General features: G+C 39.2%; 1 protein-coding gene across 1 annotated transcript in view; it reads left to right on the plus strand.

Moving 5' to 3' along the window:
- Nucleotides 1-337: 337 nt before the first annotated feature.
- Nucleotides 338-19,345, plus strand: part of LOC106525548 (neurexin-2) — a gene marked incomplete at its 3' end in the record, with an annotated part of 638,625 nt that continues 619,617 nt past the window's right edge. The window contains 1 exon segment of the mRNA XM_014019826.1: nt 338-720.

A 19,345-nucleotide genomic window follows, 5' to 3' on the forward strand; every position in this document is an offset into this window, starting at 1 on the left:
AACAATGTTGCATGACTTTTTAAAAAGTTTGACAAAGACAGCCACCTCATCAGAGAATGAGCTTAGTCTAAAGCTGATCCTTCAAAGAATAAAAGGCCTTTCATTMTTTGTAAATTGACGTTTTCTGTTCGTCATTGTGTTTGTGTCGACAATTAAAAGGAAATAAAATCAAAAAATAATTCCCACGATCAGCTCCAGGACAGTGYGGTGTCGGTATGAAGCAGTCCCGGGTGAAGAAGGCTCCTCCAGCCGGGGGCGGGGCGCGCCTCCGCGGGCCCCTCCTCCTCCTCCTCCGCGCGCTGCCGCGGATGCTGATGCTGATGTGACTCCCACTCCAGTGGACGCAGGTGGAGGTGCGTCAAGGGACCCACAAGTCACCGAGACGTTACAGGGGCGACGGAACCTTCACAATAAAAGCCCAAGTGCGCCGTCTTTTCACGGAGGGTTTTAGTGTGAAAAGAAAAAAAAATAAATAAATAAAAAAATCCGAGTCCGGAGCGCCGTTTCCTGCCTTCCGGCTGACTTGACGGCGGGGGATGCAGGTGGAGCGACTCGGGCAGGACCGCGCACATCTGTCTTGAAGGAGAAAAGAGGAGGGGAAGAGGAAAACCTCATCGCTGTGGATAAAACAACAACAAACATCCATCTGAGCGACTTCCAGTTTTTAACTCACGGATATTATTGTTGTTTGGAGAATAGCGGGATTACCACAAAATACAAGTAAGGACTTTTTTTCTCTCCATCATTCTTGTTCTTTTTTTTTAACTGAACGCTTCAGTGTTTTTCTTTTTTTTTCCTGCCGGATTTGTTGCTGTTCGGGTCAGTGAAAGGCTTTTCATGTGGCGACAGGTGCAGAATCTGGTTRAAACACCAGCTTTATGCTCGCTTCTGCCGTGGAGGCGCAAAATGATGGGTCAGGATTTGGTTTGAGCTGCTGTTTGGTGCTTCTGGCTCCTGAAGTGGACACGTTGASTTCAGTGTGTGTTTGTGTGGACATGAGTGGCGAAGAGACACGCGTGGAGCAGACTGGGAATAATAATAATAATAATAATAATAATAATAATAATAATAATAATAATAATAATAATAATAATAATAATAATAATAATAATAATAATAATAATAATAATAATAATAATAATAAGAAGAAGAAGAAGAAGAAGAAGAAGAAGACAGTCAGTGTTCGGTCCAGACGATTTGTGCGGGGTTATTCTCACAGGTTCCGACTCAGTCAGAGGATTCGGGTCCAGTTAGGAGCTCAGAACGTCTGGATTWGGTTATGATAAGCTATTTTATACCACATATATATAATCGTCCCCACAGATAATGACCATAAATTACAAAAAAATAAAWTAATATGAAATGCTTTAAATTAACTCTTGTTGTGATGAGTTCCGGATTTTCTCCACTTATTTTTATTAATATAATAAATATTATTGAAGTTGTGTTTTTCCTTCTATAATACCATCTTTATGGTGTGCCAAATCAGGCCACCGGAGGGTAGACTTTCTTTAGCTGCTGCGTTTTTTCTTCTCTTTTTCTGTCTGCCGGAAAGAGGAGAGAGAGAGAGAGAGAGAGAGAGAGAGAGAGAGAGAGAGAGAGAGAGAGAGAGAGAGAGAGAGAAACAGGCTCCGGGTTGTTCCTGAAGTCTGCAGTAAATAATGGAGATGAGTTGGGAGACGCACGCTCCGATCGGCGCGTGGAAATGCGGGTTTCTGCGCGGAGCCCCGAGTGGAGGCGACGGCTACGCCACCGTGTTGCCCTAAAAGGGGGGTAAGAAAAAATGAAAGGAACGCCAACTGGGGTGCATAACGGTGCCAGTGCACGCAGAAACCTCTCACCCCTAAAAGCAGCGGGGGTATTAACAGAAACAACATGGAGTGGATGGAGAAGTCCGCAGGTATGAGCGGAGATCAGGTCAGCAGGACCGATGTGTGAACTGAGAGGCTCTGCGCAGAGGACACATGAAGTGTGTGTGTGTGTGTGGTTGTGTGTGTGTGTGTGAGAGAGAGAGGGAGCACTAAAGGGTAAGCTGAACGTTCCCCCAAGATATAAAAGCATAGATTCCCCACTGCTCCACGTCAAATCAGCTGTGAAGATTGGGCAAAAGTTTGATGACCCTGTCCAAAATGGCCAGATGTCCCTTAAAGTGTTGCTGATGACAACACAGCTCTGACTGACTCAGCTGAGAGTCATCACCAGAAAAAAAACTTAGGATGAGCTTCTTCTTCCCTACTGGTTCAAGCGATGATGTCTTCTTACTGTTTCAATTGTAAGAAAATGCGTTGAGTCAGAACAGGTACTGGTTCCTAAAGTTGGGGTGGGCCATAAGTGAAGTGGTCTTAAGATCAGCAGTGTCCATACTTTTTTGACAGCGTCTCTTGGCCTGCAGAAAATTTGAGTTTACTTTCTCCTCCTGTTTTTGGGTCATATTTTTCAGTTTTCCCTATTTTCTAGTGGTGGGCAATACTAGAACATTGGAAATCCATCCGATACCATACAGGGTATCACATATACTGTTGCTTGCCATGATCATTGAAAAATTGTGATTTTGCTTTTAGTTAGTGAGTTCTGATAAAACATAACACAAATGTTTATGGTAAATAAAGAGTTTCATATTGACTACAATATAAAACAATGTAATAGTGTAAAAATAATAAAATAATTCTCCAATTACCCTGTGACRGACTTGCAACCTGTCGAGGATGTACCTCGCCCCTTGCACAGTGATGCTGGATAGGATGTGGGCACCAATGATCCAATGATGGATAAAAGATAATGGATGGATGGATTAACTCTCCAAYTACCTTCTACTAAACACTAAAACTGTTTAAGAAAGTCATTAGTGCAAATAAAAAAAATAAAAAAGCAACAACGTAACAAAAATATACAATATATACAACAATGTCRTTAATACAACAAAAGAATGACTTCCATTGCACGAAGCTGTGATGTAATAACTCGGAGACCTCCATTTATTTGTGAAAAATAGTCATTAGTKYAAATAAAGTGTTATCAAAACCCTTAATACCATCACACTATTATTGATCTGAAATGATACTTATCTTGGCATCAATTTTGTTGCTTAAATCAATACGCCAACCCATACTATGTACTATGATGTTTTCCTAACTATTACATCATAGAATTTGTGACTGGACTGCCAAATAAAGTCTGGACTAAACAACTACAATTCTGTCATCTTCCTCCTCCTCTGGCTCGGGGTCAGACTCTGGCTTCAACACGTAAGGCTAGATGGACAAGTTCAAAATGAAAACCTGAATCAAACACATAAAGCTGCCCCAGTTTACAGTTAAGAACATTTCTTTTGCACACGTGAAGTTACACATGCCACGTGGTACCATAGTAATCTGTCTTCAGGTCAGGAACAAAATGGTATGGATCTATTGTCTCACCCTCTTCATATTCAAGTCACACCCATAGCAATTACCAAACCGTTAAACCCTCTTTCAATATACAGTGGACTGGACTGGAAGCTGGAAGGGGGCAGGATGTGAAACATTTAAAGAGACAGCGTCAAAACGAGCTGCTTTGAGACACRCCTCAGAAAAGGGGTGAAAGAGGGGAGTTACAATAAAGAGGAATTCAGACCAAAGCATTGCACTTTCGATTTGTATAGACCCAAACTGAATGATTTAAATGTGACAAAAAAAGCTTTTACGGGTGTAATGGTTTTTGAACTGTGATGSTTTGGTACAGACATGTTGGGTGGGTACAGTGAACTGACCACAAAATTGTCATTCATTCATTAATGACCAGAGAGGCAACATTAGAGCTTGCTAACACCTATGACAAAAAAATAAAACAATAAATAAAACCTGTAAACACTCAGCACTGAACTAATACCCCTACAAAGGTTGCTGGCCTGCCTGTTTATTCAAATCTGCTGCCCTACTGATTACAGACAGCTGCAAGATGGCAAGAATATTATGTAAGTGATATGTTATAGCCTACTGTGGCAAMTTAAAATATTTATTTAACTTCCCTGACATCAAGCCTTACTTCCTAACACTGAAACCTTTGAGTGCCTCACATTTACTCGTTTTCTTTCACACAGTGAGATGCTATTCATTCCTTTTAATTTTGCATAAAGCCTGGGTCAAATTAACTGAATTAAACACTCCTTAATTTTTATTTGTTATTATTATTATTATTATTATTATTATTATTATTATTATTATGCTACGATGTACCTTTCTGGAACTGATCAAACCCTAGTTTGACACATAGCCTATGGGTTACTCTTTACAGTTCAGATTGAATGATTCATTATTTAACCAGACAAATCCCATTGAGATCCCAGATCTCTTTTGCAAGGGGTTTCTGGGCCTGAAGGCAACCTAGCATGCATGTTTTTAGACTGTGTTAGGAAAACCTGGAGAAAATCCATGGAAACAAGGTGAAAACATGCAAACTACACACAGAAAGACCCCAGGTCTGAATTGGGGATGAAACCCAGGACCTTCATGCTGTGAGGCAACAGTGCAAACCACTAAACAACTAAACTGTTGCGCTGCTTTAAAAAGGCATGTATTGGAAAAAATAAAAATATAGTAACTGAGATTTATTTTATCCTCTGTGTGTCTGTCTGCTTTTTCTATTCAGAGGGATGTCAGTGAGTGAAAGRCACCAATGTTTGGTTACTATAGTGATCGCAATAGGCCTATTGTTTTTTATCTGCAGTTTGTACATCAAAGTATTGCCATTCTGTCAGTGTAGATTACATTGATAGACGCTGAAATATTTTTGTAGTATTGTTGAGCCCATTTAGAACTTTTCCAGAAATTTTTGAAGTTTTTAATTTTATTTTAAAAAAATTAAAAGCCAAGATCTGAGTGTAAACCTGAGCTCTTTGGTTATGCTGGATTATCTTCCTTTCATAAAGAAATATGAACTTAGCCGATACCTCAGTACAGAGTGTAGCTGCATTTCTCCGAGGAGCTTTCAGTGCACTTGACAAAAGGTGTTTCACATTGCCTTTGTGGGTTGAGATGAATTATAATAATTGCAAATTTCAGTGCAATTTGAATACATTGGTATTCAGTGGGTGCAAAAAGTGGATTTGAGGTCCCGTCCTTCTCTTTGTTATTGCTCAGCTCTCTGACACGAAGCTTCCAACAACTTCCCTGAATTTAAATCTGCAGCTTTTTCAACTCAAATGTCACCATTCTGGGTGGACTCAATCAGCATGGCATTTGTGTGCCACTGAAAATAACCTTTGATTTGATGATATCATGCATTGCCATGTGTTCATTTTATGTGTAAGACGCTATGGACATAGATTTTTTTTGAGATACTGTATTAGGATGTTTTTTAAGACTCATGTGTCACGTTGGGCATTGTCAGCCAAAGTGGTGAATCCAAGGAGCTGAAAAAAAAATTGCAGCTCTCTTAATTGTTTAATATTCCTTAAGGGAATGCACATCACCCACCATATTTTATGTCATAGTTTTAAACTAATCCTCCCATGTTGAGAAATAATGGAGGTGGAGTTGGTTTAGGAACAGGAAAATAACAATTGCACAACATGTCACTCACAGCATGTGTTGTTAATCACCCAGCTACTACCACATATTTTAGCCCACTGTCTGTAAAACTGACTAAGTTAAAGCCTTTTTTTTGATGAGGCGACTGTGGTAAAAAAAAAAAAACATAAGAGTTTGTCCTGTAACTGGTAGCTGGTTTGAACTCCTTATAGCTCTATTTGTTGTAGTGCTCTTGGACAAAAGACTTTACCAGCCTTGCCTTCTGGTGGTGGTCAGAGGGCCCAGGGGCACTGGTGTGTGGCAGCCTCACTTCTGTCAGTTTGCCCCAGCTTTGGCTACAATGTAGCTTATTACCAAGTGAATAGCTATAATGTGAACTTGAAAAAGTGCTTTATAAGTTCAAGTCATTTACCATTTTGCTGTTTTTTGTGATTGCTAAGGTTGCTCAGCTGTAGCGGTCCTTTTTAAATGRGATTACCTCCAAAAGTGAACCAAGTATCATGACTAATTAGTATGTGATATCATCTGTGTTAGATGGGCATATGGTATCTATCTACATCGGGCACAGTATGACGATATGGTAAATGGTAAATGGACTGAACTGATATAGTGCTTTATCAAGTCCCTCCAGAACCAAGAGCACTTTACACTTACATTCACCCATGCACACACACGTTCACGCACTGTTGATGGCAAACTACATTGTAGCCATAGCTGCCCTGGGGCACACTGACAGAGGTGGGGCTGCCATGCACCGGCGCCACCAGACCCTCTGACCACCATCAGTAGGCAAGGCAGGTGAAGTGTTTTGCCCAAGGACACAACGACTGAGATGGCTAGAATGGGGATCCAACCGGTGACCTTCCGGTTACGGGATGACTCCCCTAAACACTCCTCTACAACCACCCCCAACATCGATGATATACACTCACCGGCCACTTTATTAGGTACACCACGCTAGTAACGGGTTGGACCCCCTCTTGCCTTCAGAACTGCCTCAATTCTTCGTGGCATAGATTCAACAAGGTGCTGGAAGCATTCCTCAGAGATTTTGGTCCATATTGACATGATGGCATCACACAGTTGCCGCAGATTTGTCSGCTGCACATCCATGATGCGAATCTCCCGTTCCACCACATCCCAAAGATGCTCTATAGGATTGAGATCTGGTGACTGTGGAGGCCATTTGAGTACAGTGAACTCATTGTCATGTTCAAGAAACCAGTCTGAGATGATTCCAGCTTTATGACATGGCGCATTATCCTGCTGAAAGTAGCCATCAGATGTTGGTTACATTGTGGTCATAAAGGGATGGACATGGTCAGCAACAATACTCAGGTAGGCTGTGGCGTTGCAACGATGCTCAATTGGTACCAAGGGGCCCAAAGAGTGCCAAGAAAAGATTCCCCACACCATGACACCACCACCACCAGCCTGAATCGTTGATACAAGGCAGGATGGATCCATGCTTTCATGTTGTTGATGCCAAATTCTGACCCTACCATCCGAATGTCGCAGCAGAAATCGAGACTCATCAGACCAGGCAACGTTTTTCCAATCTTCTCTTGTCCAATTTCGATGAGCTTGTGCAAATTGTAGCCTCAGTTTCCTGTTCTTAGCTGAAAGGAGTGGCACCCGGTGTGGTCTTCTGCTGCTGAAGCCCATCTGCCTCAAAGTTCGACGTACTGTGCATTCAGAGATGCTCTTCTGCCTACCTTAGTTGTAACGGGTGGTTATTTGAGTCACTGTTGCCTTTCTATCAGCTCGAACCAGTCTGCCCATTCTCCTCTGACCTCTGGCATCAACAAGGCATTTCCGCTCACAGGACTGCCGCTCACTGGATGTTTTTTCTTTTTCGGACCATTCTCTGTAAACCCTAGAGATGGTTGTGCGTGAAATTCCCAGTAGATCAGCAGTTTCTGAAATACTCAGACCAGCCCTTCTGGCACCAACAACCATGCCACGTTCAAAGGCACTCAAATCACCTTTCTTCCCCATACTGATGCTCGGTTTGAACTGCAGGAGATTGTCTTGACCATGTYTACATGCCTAAATGCACTGAGTTGCCGCCATGTGATTGGCTGATTAGAAATTAAGTGTTAACGAGCAGTTGGACAGGTGTACCTAATAAAGTGGCCGGTGAATGTATATCAATGTTTTCATTTTGCCTTGATGTAACTGAATCATTAATCATGTAATCAATGCATCAATGTGAGTTGATGTATTGATACACCCCTATRTCTAACAATTACTTTCAATAAAACTTTTCATTCATTTCCTTTATACGGGTTAGTGTCACTGAAACACAATTGTTTCACATGTAGGAGTGAAATGTATTTGCTTTATGAGATACTTTGTTAACAGAAAAAAACAGGCTTGACACTAACCAGTAATGCCAAAGTTTAAGGCAAAGACCTTACGCGATACATAGCACTTTTAGCTACAATCACAAGATCTGTAAATTTGACTGAATCTGAGCTGTTGTAAGCAGATATACAAACATTGATTACTTTCTCTACATGTTTCATTAAAATTCCCCTTGTGGTTCATGGAACTATCTACAAGTAAGACCTTTCCACAGAATCCCACTTTAAAGGATTTATGCACTTGCGTTAGAGTGCTACTCATTGCGCGGGACTTTTGGTTATAATTCTAGCATTAACTGTTGTGGGTAAGATCTATTAGTCTGTTAGCAAAATATCTCACAAACCACTGAATTAATATTAATTAAAAAATTAAGAAAGTTATGATTGGGTGTACATTTATAATTGTTTACCTTTTGGACACTACAGCTACCAAAATTTGTCAACAAAGAAATGGCTACAACTCAGTCAGTTTTAGAGATATCAAGCTCAAATTTGGTGTGGTTTTAGCTGAGTCACTCACTGCACAAACTCAGAGGGTCAATATTGCCTGAGATTTGGGCATGTTATCTTCAAGGTTTGACCAAAACAGCTACAACTGTAATTTCTTTGTACTGTAATTTCATTGTGCTTTGTACAATGACAATAAAGGTCTAATGTAATGTAATGTAATCTAATCTAATCTGATCTGATCTAACTCCGTCATTACACAACATTGGATGATCTTAGTTTAAAACATGACTGGGTGCATTCCCTTGGGGAATACTAGACATTTTATTCTAACAAGACATCACTGTATTTTACTAGTCAAAGAAAGTCTGAGTACTATTAGAAATAAACATGATAAATACAAGAACCTAAGCTTGTCTCACTGATTGGACAAAGTGATTTGGGAGAAATAAAGGAAAACCCAAAGAGAGGAGGAAAAGTGGAAACAGAATTGATTCTTTCTAGTTCCTCTCGTTCCTCCTGTGTGGCCCCCTCCCACTGCCCCCCCCCACCCCCACCCCTCGGGTAGGATATTGGAGTCTACACTGAGACTAATATTAGTCAGTCTGGCAGGACATTTATTATTGAGCACATCAAAGTTATTGCATCTCGTATGTGCCGTCTGGAGCGGAGAGAAAGGTACAAAACAGTCGTGTGAGTGGAGTGCAAGGCTCCATGAGCTTTTTAACAACTCGCCTTTGGTGTTTCTAATTGAGACCGAGTCGTGAGACTTAAAAAAAAAAATCTGGATCCGTGCCACGTATGCTACTGTATTCCACAAAGATTGAGTCATGAATTAATTCAGCTGAGGCTGCGAGTGTGTTTGAATCGTAGATGAGGGATTTTTTTTCTCTTCCTTCAAATTGTTGAGTTTAATATAATCCCAACCCACTTTTATCATTTCAGAGTAAGAAAAAATAATTATCAGGCAGACACTGTTGATGAATCAATGAAGATGTTCGTTTAGCTTGATATGAAATGTTTGCATTAGCATATTGCTGAGCTTTTTAACAGATTCAAGCAATATTCTCGGCTCTGTGGCTCCGCTGAGAGAGCAGGTATATATTGATYGAATAAATCAGACAGAGCTTCTTGTCTTCTAGCTGGCTTTATCCCGAGTGTCGGCTCCCCCAGGTGTCACCCAGTCCAGACCCGAGAAAGCTTTTGACCTGAGAGTGTTTCGGCTCCAGTTAACGTTTCAGGTGTGGGACGTGTTTAGCACCTGCTGGGGAGCCTGTTACCCTGAATTACTCTGGCTCAGAGRCAGCTGCTGTTTCTCAGGTTTAAAAATATCACACCTTCTTCCCCATTAGGAAGGGCATGTTTGTGACAAAATGAGCTGATGTGGCCTCACTGCTGATGATGATGATGTATCATGTTTCCCTAAACAGTGTCATTAGTAGATAAGGATGGCTTTTTGCATCCCGGAGTCTGTCAGGCCAACTTGTTTTGAGCCTTACTTGGTTTGACAGCATGTGTCACAGCTATAGTTCAGATGATGTGGGGTCTTGTAGACAAGTTCAGAACAGTTCATATTTTACCTGTTGTAGATTTAACAGCTTTAGTTTGAAGAAATAAAGTTTAAGGAGCAAAATAGGTGGTTAATGACCCGAAGGGTGACAAAGTGGCAGAAACTTTCCAYGGGAAAATAATTGATTTTAGTCAAACACTTTACATGAAAAAATGTATAAATGCCTTACATCTAGTGGTGATGGTTACAAATCTGAATCTGTGGCTTGGGATCTAAAAGCCTCTTTATTTGATGACACAGCCATCACAATCATTCTTTTAAATCCTTTTTYCCCCACATTTAAATCATTCGGTTGGGGACTACATAAAGTGGAAGTACAATGTTTTGGTCTGTGTCATTATTGTAAGCCCACAAAMCCCTCTTTCACCCCTTTTCTGAGRTGTGTCTCAGATCAACTCATTTTAARACTGTCTCTWTAAATCAAAAYGGTGCRCTTCACACCCAGCCCCCTTCCAGCTTCCAGAGTGGTCCATTCTAGTTTGACAGAGGGGTTTACAAYTAYATAGCGGCACAGACATGTYTTATTCACAAAAAAATTAAAAAGTCAACAATGGAAGACTTGTCCATCCAGCYTTACATGTTGGAGCCAGAGTCTGACCCAGAGCGAGAGAAGAATGAATACCAATAAATTGTATTTGGTMAGTCCAGACCCTTTTTAGGAGTTTTGTTGCAAAGTCTGTGATATAACAGWTTAGAAAACATCATAAAAAATTAGAAAACTGAATGGTTTGAATGTATGATWCAAACACAATATAAAGATATCTATGTAGTATTGGGAGATACTAAATKGAAATTTTTTGAACTTCTAGGGTCTCCAAGTACACAACAAAATGCATTTAACGTCTAAAAAAGTGGATTCTGCATATGTCCTCTTTTAACACTAGGRGTCTAAATCACTAGCTTTATCATAACACAATATTATATTGGTTTGTTTAGATGACGATACACTGTTTCTCAATGTCACAAAGTCAGTCATGATACGATTCCATTCAATTCACAATTGTGTGATCGATATAATATTGATCCACATTGGTCAAGTGATTATGGCATGGATCAATGTTCTTGTTTTGCCTGGATGTAATTTTTTCATTAATCATTTAATCAATATATTGATAGGGACTGATGCATCTTTTCACCCCTAATTAATACCATACACCAAAATTTGGTGTATGTAGTACAATCATTATCATTAAAAATGTATTTGGTGACAAAATTCATTCATTTTAATGATAATGATTGTACTACTCAAGACCAATCTTAGTCTCAATACCGGTCTTGAGACCACTTTTTCATGGTCTCGGTCTCGTCTTAGACTCAGTTGTATTTGTGCTCTGTCTTGGACCCTGAGAATTTGGGAATTTACTTCAAGACCAGTCAAGACCACTACTGTGGAAATAACGCCAAATTGCCATAGTATTGGCTAATTTGTTTAACATCTTTGTTTTTGTGTTTTAAAATCAACATACCTTTATGCATTGTTAATGAAAGGCAGAGAAAAGTGACAACTTTAGTGATGAACAATGAATAATTGTTTTACATTCTGTACAAAATGAAAAAAGTTACTCAGAAGTATATAGATGGTTGTTGTTTTTTTCAGCTCTGAGTGTTTAACACCTACAGTAGGTGTTTTTTTCTGTGAATGTGGATTATTCAGGTCAATCACTAAGAAGCACTTTTGATTTTTTATTTCATGTAGGTCTCAGTCTTTTTTTGTCTCAGCCCCTAAAAGTCTTGGTTTTGTCTCGGCCTTCACACACTCTGATGTTGTTCTTGACTTGGCCTCTGGTTAGGTGATCTTGACTACAACACTAATTTATATTTTGTTATGTCGGGCCATAAATGAATATTCCCATTTAATAACAAAATTTGTGCTCTGCATTTGACCTATCACACGTGAGATACCCCCAAGTGGAGCAGCAGACAACTATGTGAGCGCCCAGGAGGCTTAGATATGAGGTSTCTTGCTCAAGGACACATGACATGTGGAYATGGTGGGGAATCAAACTGGTGAYTTTCTGGTCCCAAATCAGYTGCCCTACCACTGTACCACAGTCACCCAATATTATAACAAAGCTGACTTGACTTTACTGTACGTTGTCCAGGAGCTCAGGTTCTCTGGGTGTAAAAGTTACATTGTATGACCTCTGTAGTCAAGGGTTCTAAAATAATTATCTGTGCACGTGATGGAGGAATGTACAGTCCTCAAGTCACTTGCCATAAAATAGCTTAAATGATTGTTACTGAGAAGTAACATAGATATAATCAAGTGTACTTGCATAAAATCTGGTTGTTAATTGAGGTTGTGCTATTTTACCCAGCTGTATTTAAAATTTCTGGTAAGGGCCAAATTTCAACATTTTTATCTTAAAATTTATTCACGTTATTTACTATAAATGTTCATTAATCTCCATAGAAAGTTTTCAACTTTCCTGAAAWTTTGAAATCCTGTTGATCTGTGTTAAAAGTTATGCCTCTGTTATTTATAGTTATGATGACTGCCAACTGATGCTATAAACTGTTGCTACAGACATATTTCTCAGTCTGTTTTAGCGATGACGATGGTAAACCAATATACCTCCATGTGTACTCACTTCCTGCAAGGACATCTGGGTTCCTGAGCAGCCCTTCTTTACTTTTGACAGTGTTTCTCTAGCTTGGTTGCATATCTAAAGTAAAAAAACGGATGAGAAAAGATTTGATGTTGTGTTGTAACACTACACTACAGCTTATGATTTCGGCTTAAGTCTGGTCTGATGAACTGATGTCTGATCTAAATGTAGTCAAGAACAAAGTGAATTACTGCCGTCTTGAAACAAGTCAAGTCTCCAAAATGTGTCCAGATGTTTATGAATCCTTTGTCATAAAATTTTTCAAGAAACAGTTAATACTTAGATTCCCATGCTTATTCGTAGGCACATCAGCTTCATTGGGCTAGTGGGATGGCACCCTTCTTAAAGATATAATTCACCCCAAAAAGTAGGTCCAACTAAAAAATAAGGTTCAGCAATTTAAAAAAAATGTCTTCCCCATTGTGTTTATGCCTCTACTAGTTATTTTAAATGCAAATGGCAGCAGGAGGTAGCTGTAGCAATTTCTGTACATTTGAAAATTGGAGCTTTTTTAAAATGACAAAGTCCATTTCATAAATGGGTCTCTTTAAATCTTTATTAAAATGGTCTAAAGTGAATTTTGCTGATCTAAAACAATTTTATATAACAGTTTATGCAATCATTTTTACATAAACACATTTTAAAAAAATTGAAATTGAAGTTACATTAGTTATCCACTCTGGCCTTGGCCTTGCGCAGACTAAACAGAATTCAACTATAGTTTTGTCAACAGATGAGAATTTTTCAGGATATTTCTATAGAATCCTAGAATTTTGTTTTATCTTCAGGACTATCTCACATTTTCAGTTGTTTCTATATGATTTTTATCTGTTTTTTATGTCCTTTGGTAATTCTCTGTGGAACATGTCTACCATCAATTATTTTACCTGAAAGCGGCTCCCCTTCACCAGCTGATGTCAAAAGAATSTTCACATGTAACTCTGAAATGTTGCCGTTATGAAACCCAGAATGCACCTCTTCTTTTTTGCCACGGTTTGAAATTAGGTCTGGATTGTCCCCTATGAGTGGGACGAATGAAGTGAGCAACAGGGGGCACTCAAGGGGCTGATGGAGGTCAGGATATTGAGACACTATCTGCTGCCGACACCAAGTGCGGGCGCCGCAGCACTTTCCCACACCGGGTGACAGAGCGAGAGAAGTGATTATTCCACAAGCCACAATCTCTGCAGGGAGGGGGATAGGGACAATGGCTCCCGTACAGGAAGGGAGGAGGGTTAGTGGCTGGCTTTTTGGTTTGTGCGGCCAGCGTAGCTTCATCAGGCTTCTCCTGATATCGATACGATGGCATTGTGTTTGCAGACAGGCCAGCGTGGAGGAGCAGCCGACCGTTTTCCCAACAGGATTCTCACGTGGAGCCAAGGACACAGGCTGAGCAGGAAGGGTCAAACAATTACCCAGCACCACTCGCTGCTACGTAACGAGCCGATGACAGAAAAGCACCAGCGAGTGATGATTGCTGACACCATTTTGTGACACAAAAGACAAGTAACAAGACTAACAAATAAAACCAAAAGAAATTAATTTTTCATGCCAGAGTTTTAAACTGAGCTCATCTTATATTAAGAATTATAGTCATTTTGACAAATAAATGATCTCCTGTGATATAGACAGATCTCAATCTGTGAATTACAACAATGGTGGGCACAGCTAACCAAAAAGTGAGGTTGCTTAACCACTAATCAGCTAAACGAGAAACTCAGCTCCGCTAAAAGTTAACCGCTAAACAAATCAGAAAAAACATGGAAACTGATCACTAAAATGACCGCCATTCTGTTTGTGTCACATGTTTTTCTTTATCTTCTTGTTAGTTTTCTATTGGTTTAATTTAAAGGTTGTTGGGATCATCTGTGGCAATTCGACCAATCCAAGCCATAGTTATAGCTCTGTTTAACTTGTGATACTTCCAATTTACCCCTTTAAGAAGCAATTTTAGATAAAGTTTGTATTCTTTTATAAATACCATTTGAAGTTATTCAGTTAACAAATACAAAGTACACACTCATTTTGTGTACTCTTTATTTAAGTGTTGTTTTTTTATTTCTTTTTGGCACTCTTAGTTTGAAGTTTAGCTGCTAAAGATGCTACATGCTACACACACAGTCTCCGACACGTTCAGCACTGCTTGCAAGAGGAGATAGTTTTGTCTATTTTGGGATAAATGTCATTAAATAATAGTTTTTGTGGATTTTTTTTAGTGGACTTGAAATTAGTGAAAGCTAATTGGTCTAACAATGTCCAATGTTAGCAAAAAACAAGCAAAATTATATGCTAAATGAGAAGCTAGTTCCACTATTAGCAGACTATTGAAACTGTGCCCACCACTTGTTAGCTATAAGTACAAATGTTGCAGAAGTGTTGCTCTTGAATTATGTTTTTGWGGAAAAGATTAGCTATACCACTAGACTTTGTGTTTATAAAATTTCATCATAATCTTTATTTTGTGATGAGTTTACTGTGGCAGTCATGTTTAATTGGGTTGACTCTAATATATAATGTAAAAGATGTACACTTTGTGAGAGTTAGGGTTAGCCAAATGTGGCCAGTGGGCCATTATTGCTAAACAGACTGAGTCATAGCCATTTTGTTTTCAAAGATTCCTTGTTCACACCATTTTGTGAGTCAAAAGACACCAGGAGAAAAAAATAAAAGAGCACTTAAGTGCCTTTGTAACTATTTTGTTCCTATATATTTTTGCTTTCAAGCACCAATTTTATGTCTCCCTCTCCTATAAAGCTGTTAATTTTTCACACAATAAGTGCTGCTCAAGCCTTCAGCAGCTTCTTTAGTGTTGATGGAGATTTACCCGCCCCCCCCCCCCCCCCCCCCCACTGTCTTCTCACTATTCATCAGGGCCAAACGAGGCCTGTGTCACAATCACGCCAATCTGCCACTTCGGCTGCCACTTTATGCATTTGAAAGAGGAAAGCAGAGACTAACTATGTGAAGGCTAAATGTGTCAGAAGAGCAGGGGAGTCGGGGAGGAGGGGGGCCGAGCGGAGAGAAAGARGAGCTCAGTGAGAGCAGACATCCTCTTCATCTTCGTCCAGCTGTTTCTGTCCAACTATTTATCCAGATGCTTCAGTGAGACATGCTGAGTAACTGCTCCAATTTAAAGATAATCTAAAATTTAGAGAAATTGAAGGAATTCAAATTGTCATCAACTTATCATGTTAGAGTTTTAAATCAAGATCAGCTAATGTTGAGACCTGACAAATTTGTAGCAATTTTGGTGCAAAACTTGAAAGTGACGTTATCACTGATTTCAGGCAAGTACAGCGGGTAAAATAAGTATTGAACACGTCACCATTTTTCTCAGTAAATATATTACTAGAGGTGCTAATGACATGAAATTTTCACCAGATGTTGGTAACAACCCAAGTGATCCATACATACAAAGAAATCAAACCACAAATGTCCAGAAATGAAGTTATTTGTAATAATGTGGAATGGCACAGGGAAAAAGTATTGAACACACTTACTGAAATTTATCTAATACTTTGTACAAAAGCCTTTGTTGTCAATGACAGCTTCAAGACGCCTCCTGTATGGAGAAACTAGTGGCATGCATTGCTCAGGTGTGATTTTGGCCCATTCTTCCACACAAACAGTCTTCAAATCTTGAAGGTTTCGTGGACCTCTTCTATGAACTCTGATCTTTAGTTCTTTCCATAGATTTTCTGTTGGATTCAGGTCAGGTGATTGGCTGGGCCATTCCAGCAGCTTTAGTTTCTTTCTCTGAAACCAACTGAGAGTTTCCTTGGCTTTGTGTTTGGGCTCATTGTCTTGCTGAAATGTCCAGCCACRTTTCATCTTCATCATCCTGGTAGATGGAAGCAGATTTTTATCAAGAATGTCTCTGTACATTTTTCCACTCATCCTTCCTTCAATTATTTGAAGTTTACCAGTATCATATGCTGAAAAACAGCCCCACACCATGATGYTCCCACCTCCAAACTTCACTGTTGATATGGTGTTTTTGGGCTGATGTGCAGTGCCATTTGACCTCCAAACATGATGTGTATTCTGGCATCCAAACAGTTCAATGTTGGTCTCATCTGACCAGACTATATTCTCCCAGTATTACACAGGCTTGTCTAAATGTTTTGCAGCAAACTTTAAAGGAGCTTCAACATGCTGTTTCTTCAGCAGTGGAGTCTTGCGTGGTGAGCGTGCATACAGGCCATGGTGGTTCAGTGCATTACTTATTGTTTTCTTTGAAACAATCGTACCTGCTAATTCCTGGTCTATCTGAAGCTCTCCACAAGTGGTCCTTGGCTCTTGGACAACTCTTCTGACGACTCCTCTGTCAGAAATCTTGTGAGGAGCACCTGGTCGTGGTCGGTTTATGGTGAAATAATGTTCTTTCCACTTCTGAATTATGGCCCCAACAGTGCTCACTGGAACMTTCAGAAGTTTAGACATTCTTCTGTAACCGATGCCATCATTATGCTTTGCAACAATAAGGTTGTGAAGGTCTTGAGAGAGCTCTTTACTTTTACCCATCATCAGATCTTTCTTGTGTGATACCTGGCCATCATTTGGGACTGAACCAGCTGATATTAACTTGCACTGACAAGGGGCAGGCTTGCTTTCTAATTACTGAGAGAGTTCAGCTGGTGTCTTGGCTTTCCATGCCTTTTTACACCTCCCTTTCTTCATGTGTTCAATACTTTTTCCCTGTGCCATTCCACATTATTACAAATAACTTCATTTCTGGACATTTATGGTTTGATTTCTTTGTATGTATGGATCACTTTGTTTGTTACCGACATCTGGTGAAAATTTCATGTCATTAGCACCTCTAGTAATATATTTACTGAGAAAAATGTTGACGTGTTCAATACTTATTTTATCCACTGTATGTGTTGTGAAAGACTCTCAACCATCACCACATTGAAATTGAGCTAAAAATCTGCAATATTTACTGAGTTATTCTTTGATTTATTAGGTCAGACTGCTGAAGCAGCCTTCTTCAACTGGGTTGACTTCAACCTAGAGCAGGCCGGGTTAAAGATCCAAATCCTCACACTGATCCTCATCTTTCAGCGGCGGTTGATAATGCTCCCGCATTTGAAATAAAAAGCAAAACACAAAACTTTCAAAGATTTTTTTTCCATGTCACAGAGTATTTTGTGTCATGAATATGTATGAGGCATTTATAACAACACAAGTGACTCGGTTGAACATCCAGTGAGTTATGATGATTTTACTGGAAACAGACCCCCTGTCTTCATGCAGTGAATTAGTAACAGAGCCCCCCCACCCCTAATGCATGTATCAACTGGGAGGTAATGGAGCAAACAAAATGCAGACTGATTATAATTATGAATGTGTTTTATTCCGTTGAGTGGCAGAAATTATGATTATTACTACAAAACAGAAGCCTTCTGAATGTCAATGAAACCAATGGAGACAGACCTTTTTTAGGAGGATTTCAGTCAGATTTTCCTTCAGGATTTTTGTGGCAGCCCTGATAAAAAACTGATTGAAGTTTTTAAATGATTAGACATGGTACTTCAGCACGTTTTGAACTTTTTAATGTGTTAATAACAGAACAACATTCAGGAGGAGGCTCAATTAATTTAGGCTTTCATATTAATAAAGCTCCACTGGGAAGAAAAGATGACCTTTGTGAGCAACTGTGTTCAATATTTGAACAATTTTGCAAAAATGCTGATAGTAAAATATTGACATTGCTGCAGATTTCTACCAATGGTTGCAGGAGGTTTTGTTGGTGACTGATTGATTAAATGGTAGAGGAATTTGGGCATTTACATCTCAATATATAAACACAAAACATGTAAATCATCTAACCAAGCAATACATTGACAGTAATATCTTTCAGGAGTAACCTAAAGATAAAACCAAATGTGACCAGAAASTAAGCAACTCAACAATTTGACAATGCTTTTAGATTTAGCCAAAAACCATTTATTACCAGGTCAATTTTCATCTGTGGTCAAGATGAATTGAAGATTTCAAGGAGAGTGGTGTTAAAATATTCTTCTGGTACAAAAATCAAATAAAAACAATAATATTGTTAACAAAAGAACCACTAAACTAAAAAGAGAATATTTGTGAAACTAGAAATATCCTTCTATCGATTCTTTATCCCCTTCTGCCTTTCAAGGTCACGGGGGTCACTGGTGCCCACATCCAGCAGTCATTATTTGAGAGACAGGGTACACGCTGGACAGGTCGCACGTCCAACAGGAAACAGGATTTAATAAAATAAAATAAAAATTATGTTGCATGCCATGGAATTAAAACAAGTCATAAATTTGTATTCTTTTAGTTCTACCAGTTTTTTTTACAAGAAACATTGTTAGCAATGCCAGTTTCCTGTCACTCCATGACAAGACATTTAAATAGGCAGATGGAAACACAGAGTAGAAAGTTAGCCTCAAACAAACARTTACTGACTGAAAATTAAAAAACATGTTGAAAATCATTCTGAAACTTTAGTGGCAGAAGGATTTGGTCGCCAAATGTGACAAATTTTATTTATCTGCAGTGTTTTATGTGGGAGATACGACAAGTTAAGACCCATTCAGATTTAAAGACAAAATGCTGAGCTCAGATAGAATGGAAGCCAMTGAGAGTTTGGCTGTGTGCATACCATACATTTGGAGATTTGAAAGAAAATAGTAAGACGTATAGCAGTGAGAAATAGTTGTAGAGGTCACCCTGGTGAAAAAAAAAAAAACTTTTCTATTGTTTATTTTTGTTGTCTTTGATTTTATTTTTACACTTATAAGAAGAAAATCATTTTAAAGTGTTTTTATTTTCTTTAAGTGAATAGGACAAAGTCCTATATATATGTTA

This window comes from Austrofundulus limnaeus, unplaced genomic scaffold (genome assembly GCF_001266775.1).
Source record: "Austrofundulus limnaeus strain Quisiro unplaced genomic scaffold, Austrofundulus_limnaeus-1.0 Scaffold233, whole genome shotgun sequence".
NCBI classification, from domain to species: Eukaryota; Metazoa; Chordata; class Actinopteri; order Cyprinodontiformes; family Rivulidae; genus Austrofundulus; species Austrofundulus limnaeus.